Source organism: Triticum dicoccoides, chromosome 3A (genome assembly GCF_002162155.2).
Source record: "Triticum dicoccoides isolate Atlit2015 ecotype Zavitan chromosome 3A, WEW_v2.0, whole genome shotgun sequence".
NCBI lineage: Eukaryota > Viridiplantae > Streptophyta > Magnoliopsida > Poales > Poaceae > Triticum > Triticum dicoccoides.
The window spans coordinates 591,523,600-591,535,189 of NC_041384.1; the positions used below are offsets into that span (position 1 = coordinate 591,523,600).

At 47.8% G+C, this 11,590-nt stretch overlaps 1 long non-coding RNA gene across 2 annotated transcripts; it reads right to left on the minus strand.

Moving 5' to 3' along the window:
• Window positions 1-8,110: 8,110 nt before the first annotated feature.
• Window positions 8,111-11,581, minus strand: LOC119269415. Of its 2 annotated transcripts, none has more exons than XR_005133610.1 (5): window positions 11,275-11,581; window positions 9,969-10,088; window positions 9,035-9,883; window positions 8,867-8,948; window positions 8,111-8,332 (listed from the first exon to the last, which is right to left on the minus strand). It is a non-coding gene; the product is annotated as an uncharacterized LOC119269415 (long non-coding RNA). The 2 variants fall into 2 exon arrangements; XR_005133609.1 differs by having other exon boundaries at window positions 9,030-9,883.
• Window positions 11,582-11,590: the final 9 nt, after the last annotated feature.

Genomic DNA, 11,590 nt, shown 5'->3' on the forward strand with positions numbered 1-11,590 from the left:
ACATCTGGACTGGCTAGCAAGCTTGGTGATGGTACCAAAGAAGGACAAATCCTGGCGCCTGTGCATTGACTTCAAAGACATTAACAAGGCTTTCCCAAAGGATCCCTTCCCCCTCCCCCGCATCGATCAAATTATCGACGCCACTGTAGGACACGATTCGTTGTGCTTCCTCGACGCATACTCCGGTTACCATCAAATCGAGATGGCCGAGTCAGACCAAGCCGCAACGGCATTCATCACCCCATACGGCCCATTCTGCTTCAACACAATGCCTTTCGGGCTCAAAAACGCCGGCACAACATATCAGCGCATGATTCAGACATGTCTGGCAAACCAGATCGGCAAAATAGTAGAGGCATACGTGGATGATTTGGTCGTAAAAACAAGACATGTCGAATCTCTAGTATACGACTTGAGGCTTACATTTGACAACCTCCGAGCATATGACATCAAGCAAAATCCGGAAAAATGCGTTTTCGGCGTTCCAGCCGGAAAGCTCTTGGGCTTCATCATATCCGGTAGAGGAATCAAAGCAAATCCAGCCAAGATCCGAGCTTTGTCACAATTGGATATCCCAAAGGACCTCAAACAAATACAAAAACTAACCGGATGCGTGGCGGCTCTAAGCCGCTTTATCTCTCGTTTGGGAGAAAAGGCGCTACCCCTCTACCGCCTCCTTCGGCGCATCGAACACTTCGAGTGGACGGATGCCGCCACGGCCGGACTCGACGAAATAAAAGCCATATTGGCAACAAACCCTGTCCCGGCCGCGCCAAACATCGGCGAACCAATGCTATTGTACATTGCAGCAACCCATCAAGTTGTCAGCGCAGTACTCGTCGTCGAGCGGGAAACGGACGGACACAAATTCCCCCTTCAAAATCCGGTTTACTATGTGTCCACTGTCCTCACCACATGCAAATCACGGTACCCACATTATCAAAAGATTGCATATGCGGTATTCATGGCATCCCAGAAGCTACGACACTACTTTCAAGAGTGTTCAATCACAGTAGCATCGGAAGTACCACTCAACGATTTTATAAACAACCGTGACGCAAGGGGCCGGATTGCAAAATGGGCCATCGAGCTCCTCCCGTTCGACATAACTTATAGTCCACGGCGAGCTATCAAGTCGCAAGTTTTGGCCGACTTCGTCGCAGAATGGACGGAGGCCGAACTCCCTAAAGAGTAAGGCACATATTCAAACTAGATCATGCACTTCGACGGTTCCAAAATGTTGGCCAGACTAGGGGCTGGCTTCATTTTGACGTCCCCCACAGGAGACACAGTTCAATATGTACTCCAGATTATGTACACAGACTCCAACAATGCAGCCAAATATGAGGCCCTTTTACATGGTCTCCGGATAGCAGTATCCATGGGCATTCAACGACTAGAGGTGCGCGGGGATTCGAACCTTGCGATATCCCAAATAAATGGAGACTTCGATGCCAAGGATCCAAAAATGGTAGCTTACCGCAACGCCGTCCTCAAAATGTCAGCTCGGTTTGAGGCGCTCGAATTTCACCATATAGCCCGAGAAAACAATCAGGTGGCAGACGTCCTAGCACGCATCGGCGCAAAACGCGATGCGGTCCCCCCCAACATCTTCCTGGAAAGGCTGTTCAAGCCATCCGTAGTATGGGAAGGGGAACATGGCAATATTAGCCCGGACCCAACCGCACTGTCCGACGCCGAACAATTTGACATAATCGGAGGCTCTGCCAATGAAATCACAACCTCAGCCCACGTACTAATGGCCGTTATCGCCCCATGGACAGAACCATTCCTAGCTTACCTTACTAGGCAGGAACTCCTAGAGGACCAAAATGAGGCACGCTGTATAGTGCCTCATCTAAAGCCTATAAAGTCCATGAGGGAGAACTTTATAAGAAAAGCACTACTAGAGTCCTTCAAAGGTGCATCGCCGAAGAGGAAGGGCGGAACCTGCTGGCTGAAATTCATGCCAGACTCAGTGGCCATCATGACGCAGCCTTGTCCCTTGTAAGCAAGGCTTTCCGTACAGGCTTTTATTGGTCGACGCCCCGGGCGGACGCTCAAGACTTGGTCCAACGATGCGTCGGTTGCTAGATTTTTGCAAACCAAAGCCATATGCCACCCACCGCCCTCCAAACTATCCCCATCACTTGGCCTTTCGCGGTCTGGGGGCTTGACATGGTGGGACCCCTTAAAGGCAGAACCCACAAGAAAAAATACTTACTAGTCATGGTGGATAAGTTCACCAAATGGATAGAAGCCAAGCCTGTTAAGACGGCCGAATCCGGACCTGTGATAGACTTTATATCCAGGGTCGTACACCGTTATGACATCCCCCACAACATCATCACCGATAATGGCACGAACTGTACGGCCGATGAGGTAAAACTCTGGTGCAAAAACATGGGCATCAAGCTCGATTATGCTTCCGTCTATCACCCACAAACTAACGGTCAGGTCGAATGTGCAAACGGTCTCATCATGAGCGGCATCAAACCCAGATTAGTGCGCTCCCTCAAGGAATCTAACACGCACTGGGTAGAGGAGCTCGACTCCGTACTCTGGGGGCTGCAGACCACGCCGAATTGCCCCACCGGATACACACCATTTTTTATGGTGTACGGCGTAGAGGTAGTCTTGCCCTGCGACATAATTCATGACTCACCTCGAGTGCGCATGTACGAAGAAAGGGAAGCCGAACTCAATCGGCAGGACAGTTTGGACGCCTTAGAGGAGGAGCGCGACCTGGCAAAAGCCCGTTCCGCATTCTATCAACAGCAGGCTCGAAGATATCAAAGCAGAGAAGTACGGGCCAAAAACTACAACGTTGGTGAATTAGTTCTACGCCTGCCGGACAAGAAAAAGGACAATCTGAAGCCCAAGTGGGAAGGTCCCTTCATAATCGACCAAGTCCTGACTGGTGGAGCATACCGCCTACGAGATGCATCGGATAACCGACTCGAGCCGAACCCATGGAACACAGCCCGTCTCCGAATATTCTATGCCTAGCACCGAACTCTGTGTTTGTCTCCATCCTCTGTCCATTTTTTACATTTTCTGTCTTACATTTCTCTCCTTCCCCTCTTTTCTTTTATAGCCCTTAAAGGCTCCTCAAGTGACGTGCTACTCGCGCTCATTAAACCTGGGGGCTTCTTTAATAGAAGCTTATTTATACGGGCTTCACGCCCACCACATGTGTTAAACTTCTGCATGTACCTTTTCTTCACCATTATATGCATCGATATGACTTAAGTTTTGGCCAAGCTGGGTTGCCTGGCTCCTGTGCTTACCCCTACTTTCCCGATTGTTCGGCTAGGTGGTAAAGGGAGCACCTCTGTGATTGTTACTGCCAGATCAGCCAGATGTGTACCTCAGACTGGGTGAAGCCGAAAGCTAGCGTTCTTAAGGGAATATTCTGTCGGTGAACTAAAAGATGACCTTTTTTATTTACTTATATATATGCCCCCAGATGATTTTCCTGCGTTTGCAGTCTGGACATGCACTTTAGGGCATGCCTCCCAGAGAAAGGAACCCCTAACGGAACTATTCTCTCTGGAAGATGTTTCTTACTAACCATGTAATATAACATAACTAGTTGGGCACTTGTCTGATAAAGCACTAATGACCCCTACGCCTGGTCTCCATGCATACCCCGGTTCTTACATAACCGGTAGGGTATTCGGACACACTCCGGACCGTCAGGTCCTGAGGTTGAAGCGAAAAGGTCGGCAACGACAAGCGATCTACAATCCGGCTAGAAGGCATTACACATGTCAATTAAAAATTACATAGTCACTCTGACTGATTGTATTCCTCTTCAATACCATCTAACAGGCTATCTAACTTACAGTCTTACTGGGAATACTTTGCGGCCAATTCTACTTGGCCGTACACTAAGCTTACAGGGATCTCCTTCCCGTCAAGCCCCACAGGTCCGACCTCGGCCATGTGGTTTGGGTCAGACTTCATGTACCGCGTCTTCACCATGGCCCAGGCCTCCCTAGCGCCTTGTCGGCAGGCCGATATCTTCCACAACCGGAAGCAGCGCCGAGCTCCCTTAAGCTTCTCTGAAAGCTCTCCAAGGCCCTCGGGCATGGAGTGGGAAGGCCATAAGGCTTGGGTAACGCCTCACATCGCCTGCCGGACTCGCCCGTGCAGTTGCGAGAGCTCGGGAAGATGGTCACCCGTAGAACCGGGCATCTCCTCTGCAGGACGACCCGTTAGCATACCTATAGACATTACTCTGTTAGTCGACTTCCTCGCGAACTCTTCTCTTTCAAAGATTTGCTTAAGCACTTACTAAATATGCCGCGTCGAGGCCGCTGATTCTCCTTAGTAGAGTCCGACAGCTGGCCACGAACATCTTTAAGCTCAACGTCCAGCTTGGTGTTGGCATCCTGAAGATCATTCTTCTCCCACCTCACCCTTGTCAGCATACTCTCACCGGCCTTTAGCCGGCGTAAGAGTTGTTGCCTCTCCGGATCCAGTCTGGCGCCATCTGCAATATGATTTGTCAGATTTACACCCACGCCGCACTTCGCAAAATACTAATGTTTCGAAGTATATCTTACCAGAGGGGGTCTCTTTGGGCTCCCCTGCCGCGGCTAGTGCGGCCTCCAGTTGGGCTTTGCACTCTTCCAGCTCCTGGGACAGTACGGTATTCTTCTCCGTAAGAACCTGCATAACAAATGATCCTTAAATCAGTTACTCTAACTGTTTCAAGTCTCGGGGGCTACTGGTATATATATATTTACCAAAATTTTCTTACCCGTATGTCTTCTACATATTGCTCCGTGGCTCGGGCTAAACCATTTTGAGCGGCACGGAGGTACGCATCTCCCAAATTGAAGGCATCTAATGCCTCTTGGGAGAAACAAGTGTCGCGGAGAACTGTCCGGCGACGCCTGTGGTTCATGGCACTCTCCACCTCGGAATTGGTGGCAGACAGCCTGTCCGCATCCTCTGTCGGAGGAGCGTCCGGTGCGCGCCTTGTGTTCGCTTCCGCTTCCAGGCTAGGCATTGGAGCCAGGCTGGTGGAGGCACGATTGGCAACCTCTCCGGATATAGTCCGGCGAGGTCTCTTCGTCATGAAGATAGCACGAACGTTAATATGCCCTGAAGGAATAACACCAGGGAAAAAGAGGGTGCACTATACCTTTGCACCGGCGTCTCAGTCCGGACTACATTCCTTTTTACCCCACGGGGCCCTGCGGCCCCTTGTTGGCTAGCCGCCGCAGGTTCGGCCTCCCGCCTCGGAAACCTTCCCTGCAAAACACGGTCGTTGTCAGGAAAACTGAAATGCGTGAGAATGTATTCCTTCTCAAGGGGATGAGACTCCGCTCTCTGTTACCTGGGAGGCCGGGATTAACCCTGGGTAATCAGCCGTAATGGCCACCAAGGTATTGTCCTTGCTTAGCTGATGAAACACCCCGTCAATCAGCTCCACCGATATGTTCGGATCCTCTTCGGAGTCCGGATCGAGGGACCGTTCCGGATCCTCGGGCTGTGGGGGATGGCTGTTTATATCCTTTACTTCCTGACGCAGTTCCTGCGTTGAAATTGTTAGACTACATATTTAATCATGGGAATATAAAACGGATGGGTAAGCACAATTGTCCACTTACCCAACTCGGAGGGTTGTACATAGTAAATCCGCCCTGCGGGTTGACGCGGAGGAATTCCTCTTCTTCTCCCTTGTACAAAGAGGATAAGATCTTTACTAGAGCGGCAGCTGAGGCTGGCCCCTTACGACCGTAACGGGTGGCGTCATCCTCCCCGTTAAAATCCCACATGGGGTGGCCTCTATATTGAAGCGGCTGCACCCCCCGCATAATGCATGCGGCCATGACTCCAATCATGGTTAGTCCGGAATGAGCCAATAGTCTTATCCGACCCATCAGGTGAAGGACGTCCCTGTCGCCTTCTCTCTGAGAGCTCCGCGGACGCCAGCTTAGGCATTAGTTTAAGGGAGCACTGTTGAATTCGGGGAGACCGACCCGAATAGGATCCGGCAGTGGGACATCATCTATATAAAACCATTCTGAAGGCCAGTCCTCGGACGCCTTCTTTGGGGTTCCGGATAGATATCTGGTCCTGGCGATACGCCACACTTCGGCTCCGCCCACTTGATATATAGACCCCTCTTGAGAGCGGGGCACCAAGCAGAATAACCTCTTCCACAGCGCGAAATGAGCCTCAACACCCAAGAATAGCTCGCAAAGGGCGACGAAGCCCGCGATATGCAATATAGAGGCAGGCGTGAGATTGTGCAGCTGGAGGCCGTAGAACTCCAGAAGCCCACGGAGAAATGGATGAATTGGAAATCCAAGTCCTCTTATTAGATAAGGGACGAGGCACACCCGCTCTCCTTTGGAGGGATTGGGGGTGCTCTTCGCTTGCTCTCCACCATTATAGGTGGCGAGTCTGGCTCGGACCAGGACCATATAGGCCTGAGGGAGAAATCCCTTGACCTGAAGCGACACTAGCTCACTGTGCGGGATGGAGCACCTCTCCCAGTCTCCAGGTTTAGGACTGGAAGGGCGAGGGGAGGAGCTGCGACGGCTGGCCATGTTGGAATGGACCTTTGTTGGAGGCGCTCTGATGATTACTCGCGGGGAGAAGAAGGTGTGGTTTGGATCTGAATCCCCATCCCGTTAAATAGGTGGCTCGTTTATGCAGCTATGGGTGTGAATGTAAAAACACCCCGACTTTTCGCATTCGTTTGACACGTGGAAGATGGCCATTATTGGGCGTGGAAGCCAAGGTGCGCTACATTACGAAAATCGGACATTATTTAGCAGGTACACGAAATTTGGAGAAGAACCCGCCTTGCAATGCCGAAGACAATCTGCGCGCCGGACTCGTCGTCATTGAAGCCTGGTTCGGGAGCTACTGAGGGAGTCCTGGATTAGGGGGTCTTCGGGTAGCCGGACTATACCTTCAGCCGGACTCCAGGACTATGAAGATACAAGATTGAAGACTTTGTCCCGTGTCCGGATGGGACTTTCCTTGGCGTGGAAGGCAAGCTTGGCGATGCGGATATTCAAGATCTCCTACCATTGTAACCGACTTTGTGTAACCCTAACCCTCTCCGGTGTCTATATAAACCGGAGGGTTTTAGTCCGTAGGACAACTTCATCATACAACAATCATACCATAGGCTAGCTTCTAGGGTTTAGCCTCCTTGATCTCGTGGTAGATCTACTCTTGTACTACCCATATCATCAATATTAATCAAGCAGGACGTAGGGTTTTACCTCCATCAAGAGGGCCCGAACCTGGGTAAAACATCGTGTTCCTTGCCTCCTGTTACCATCCAGCCTAGACGCACAGTTCGGGACCCCCTACCCGAGATCCGCCGATTTTGACACCAACATTAACTATTCATAGAAATAAGGTGGACCTTCTTTTCTGAGAGCCCATCTGAAAGGAATCTCGAAGTTAAGCGTGCTTGGCTTGGGGCTATTTAAGGATGGATGGTTGACTAGGAAATTGATCCACTACAAGAAATATGTCAACTTGTGACCTTGACTATTGGTCACTGAAAGGTCATTATTTTTCATTTGCGACCTTCTTGTGACTAAAAACAGAAGGTCAAAAGCTGGCGGTCGTAAACTGAAATTAACGACCTTCTCTGTGAGAAGGTCGTAGACGTTTACGACCAAAACATGCCTATTGTTTTGATTTGGTCACTAGCAGCCTCCTCAGGCCATGTAGGCATCCGACGTGGCAATCTGATGTGGCACAAGAATCAGCCCGGTCCAACTCGATTTTCTACATGGGCCTAGCCCAACAATTCGGCCTTTTTAATGTATTTTTTCATGTGCTTTTATTAGCTACATGGGTTGACCCAGTAATTTGGCCCATGTATTTGTTTAGGCAAGCCCTTTTAATATATGTATTTTATGTTAATTTTGGTTAGCTACATGGGCCTGGCCTACAATTTGGCCTTTTTATTTTCTAGCGCACAACATTTTGCAGTCAATTTATTTTTTATTTCCAGCTTTTTTCCCAGCTCCAGTTTACAGATGGGTCCCAAATGTCAGATTTTTCACAACTTATTAATAAGCAATATATATGTATATATCAAACAGACAGAAGAGAGAAAGCATATGAAAATCTTCAAATAACAGCTAAAATAAGTTTATTACAATATGCTATACAGAACAGAACACGTGAAACTACAACACTCATTCACATCACAACAACCAGTTTCCATACACTCATTCACATCACATCAACCATTTTAACCATCAAATCTTGCATACCCATGAACTTCCGCTTATGTGTAGACCTACAGGAAGGGCATCTCTCCAGCATCATCTCTCGTAACCTAAAAGAAGGAACATAAACCATCATTAGAATTTGCAACTTTTTGTCATGCCAAAATATTAATACTTGTCTAAAACAAAGGATTGATGGCAAAAATTATTTCCATAGCCGTTTGTTGGATACTGATGGTAGTTTGAGTAGGTAGGCTGAGTAGTTCAATGTGTTAAACAACCAGGTGCATTTTTCTCTACAGCCGAACTAGGTATATAGTTGAAAGTCTGTTAGGCATGTGACACAAAACATTTTTTGTATTTCAGCATGATAGACCATAAACATAACTTGCTAATTACAGGTTTACTAGCTATAGGTCCTGTTATCGGCAACCAAAAGCATTAGGCGATGAAGAACAGTATATTTGCAATGCAATTCGTTAGCCAACCACCAATATGATAGTCCATGTGGGTATTACATCAGGGACAAGCCAACAGATAAGTACATATGACAAGAAACAAAAACAAAGAGGTCGTACAACACATGGCACGTGCATATCTCCATGACACCAACCAAGCAAGGAATGTACAAACAAGAAGCGCACCTTCAGCGTCTCATCATCGGTCATGATAGGTGTGCTGGTAGGTGGTTGATGAGCCTCCCTTCTTGTCATGCTTGGTCATGATCTGGATAGCGAAAAGAGGGAGGTTAGGAACATCACAATGACAGTACTGAGATCACTCAAGAAATCCTAATGATGCATGAACCTCACAATGTTGCCAACAAGGCAAGAACTTCCTTGATCTTATCCTTGATGTTCTCTAGCTCCAGGTTGTTTCGCTGCAGCTCAATATTTGATGCCGTGTGTGTACATGCATCAGGGCATACATACAATGTTCAAGTTAATATTCTCAGCAAACTATGATGTAACCAAAATAATTACTTCAGGACTTAGGATAAAAATTGAGCTTAGACATGAAACTTTACAGCGCTCATTTCAACCATGTTAGATAAACTTGAGGTAAATTAGCAATAAGGAAATTGGTTACAAGCTAGGTGAAGTGCAAACAAAGTCCTATTATATTGATGTATCCCAACTTGTTTAAACTAGAGCAGATCGTTCAACTTGTGCAATCTAGCAGTCTAAAAAGAGAGAAGTATGTTCATTCTCAGTTACACATTAACTAGAACAAAAATGAGAGACATTAATTAGAAAATAAATAAGAGACACTAATATAAGCAAGAACTTTCAACAAGTACACATTAATTATTACATAGCATCTCTAGCACTGTTGTTGTTTGCATATTAAAACCAGTAGTTGTCCGCTATGAAGCATCACTCGTTGACCAACATTAGTATGTCAGCTAGCAGAATCCTCATGTACTAACTTAGACAAATTTGACATACTAATGCTATAGAAAATAATTGTTTGCACATCATCGTCCAGGACCTCCTACAGGATCATTTCACTCTAATCTCCTACCTGACTAAACTAACAAGTGCTCAGATTACCGACAAAAACAAGTGGCAGTAGCTTAAAAAGTGGTAGTAGCTCAAAAACAAGCAAAACATCTGTCCAGGTGACCCGTTCGGAGTAGCGCGTAGTAGAGCACCTGCACCCTGCATCCACGCACATACGAATCAGTCAACGACTCCATCAATAAGAAAGGGGTCGAGATTTCAATGTGGGGAGGAAGCAGCTGACCGTCCAAAGAAGACAGGCCAGTTATAGATGCAGAGTTAGGCACACTCGATTGTCGATGCCATCGCTGCTGCCGCCGCCCGGATCGGGGTGTCATGGAGGAAGCGATCTGAAGCATAAAAACTGAGCAAAATTAAAAGCATCAGTCTCTAGAAGCATGTAGGCAATAGTACTGGATAATATTTAGACCAAAAGACATTTTATATTTTGAGACAGAGGGAGTATTACATAGTTCATCAAAGCCATGTCAAATTAATCTAAAAAATGAATTACTAATCCTGCCTGACTAAATCAAACTCAAACCAATGCATCAATCGACACTAGCAGTAGTACACTGAAGAAATCGACACTGAACGGAGGCAATTAATATGTACAGCTAGCACCCATTTGCCTACATTTTGCACTTGAATTCAAACCAATCACTCTATTTTAGAAGATGCGACGATTGTGGAAACAGTGGCACTGAAATATCTGTAACGAAACTATGACTAATGTAACACAATAGGACACAACGTTCAAATGTGCTGCCATGCATTTAACGCGTCGATGCAGCACATATAATCTCACCACGATACTAAAAGCCCAGAGCAACTTTGAGTTACTGGGTAGAAAGTGGAACCAAGGTTGGTTTTGGTCTGAATTATCATACAAAGCTTTGATGGTTTCAGAATTCAGATGTGTGGTTCCATAGTCCCTCTAAAAAATTAACTTACACACTGTGCATGCCCCACTAATTTTGTGTGGCACCAACATCACGACCCTATCAATTCACAGATTGCCTAACTGTAGCACTATAGCACATTATCCCATCCAGAGTATAATTATCAGATTACTGGAAGTGATATATGTCAGCCTGTGGAGTGTGGACTGATAGAATGACAATATCTGATTGCCATGTTGTTATATAATAGATACACCTAGCCGAGGAGCTATCCCGAAACTATTGCCGTGACAGCAATTTCGACCCCAACTGACGCTGACCGTGCTCTGTGCAAGCAGCTAATCCAAAAGATCGATCGCTCACTCGCTAGTTTGCGCCAATCACCCCCATTCACAAATCACAGTCAAGCACCTATTTGAACCGAACCTGAAAAGGAGGAGAGGAAAAGGAAACTATGACTCGAGCACAAAATTGTGAATGCACACACACTGGTGAAGAAACTAAAACTGCAGAACCATCCATTATTCTTATATACACAACTCAAACACAAATCTGTGGCCAGGTAGCCACGTATTCATAGGCGACTCGAGTAATTTGATGAAGAATTCCATACGGGGAGCCGGAGAGGAGAGGCGCTTGGATGGGTACCTTGGGTAAGGGAACATGCCGAGGATGTAGCCCTTGGGCCTGGAGGCGTCCGAGGTGCGGAACGTGCGGTGCTCCTCCCAGCGCGCCTGCCACCTCGGCTCGATCTCGTCGTACCGGTACGCCCGCCTCGCCCACACCTTACCCACGTCGGCACCGGCGCAGCAACGGCAGGAACGAGTGCGGCGCGGCGAGAGGAGCACACGACGCTAGTGGGCCACGGCGACCGTGGGGGGGGGAGGGGGCGTGCGGAGCTGGAGTGGCGGGTGCGGCGTGAGAGCCATCAGGGGTTGGGGACGCGCGCACCAGATCCGAACTG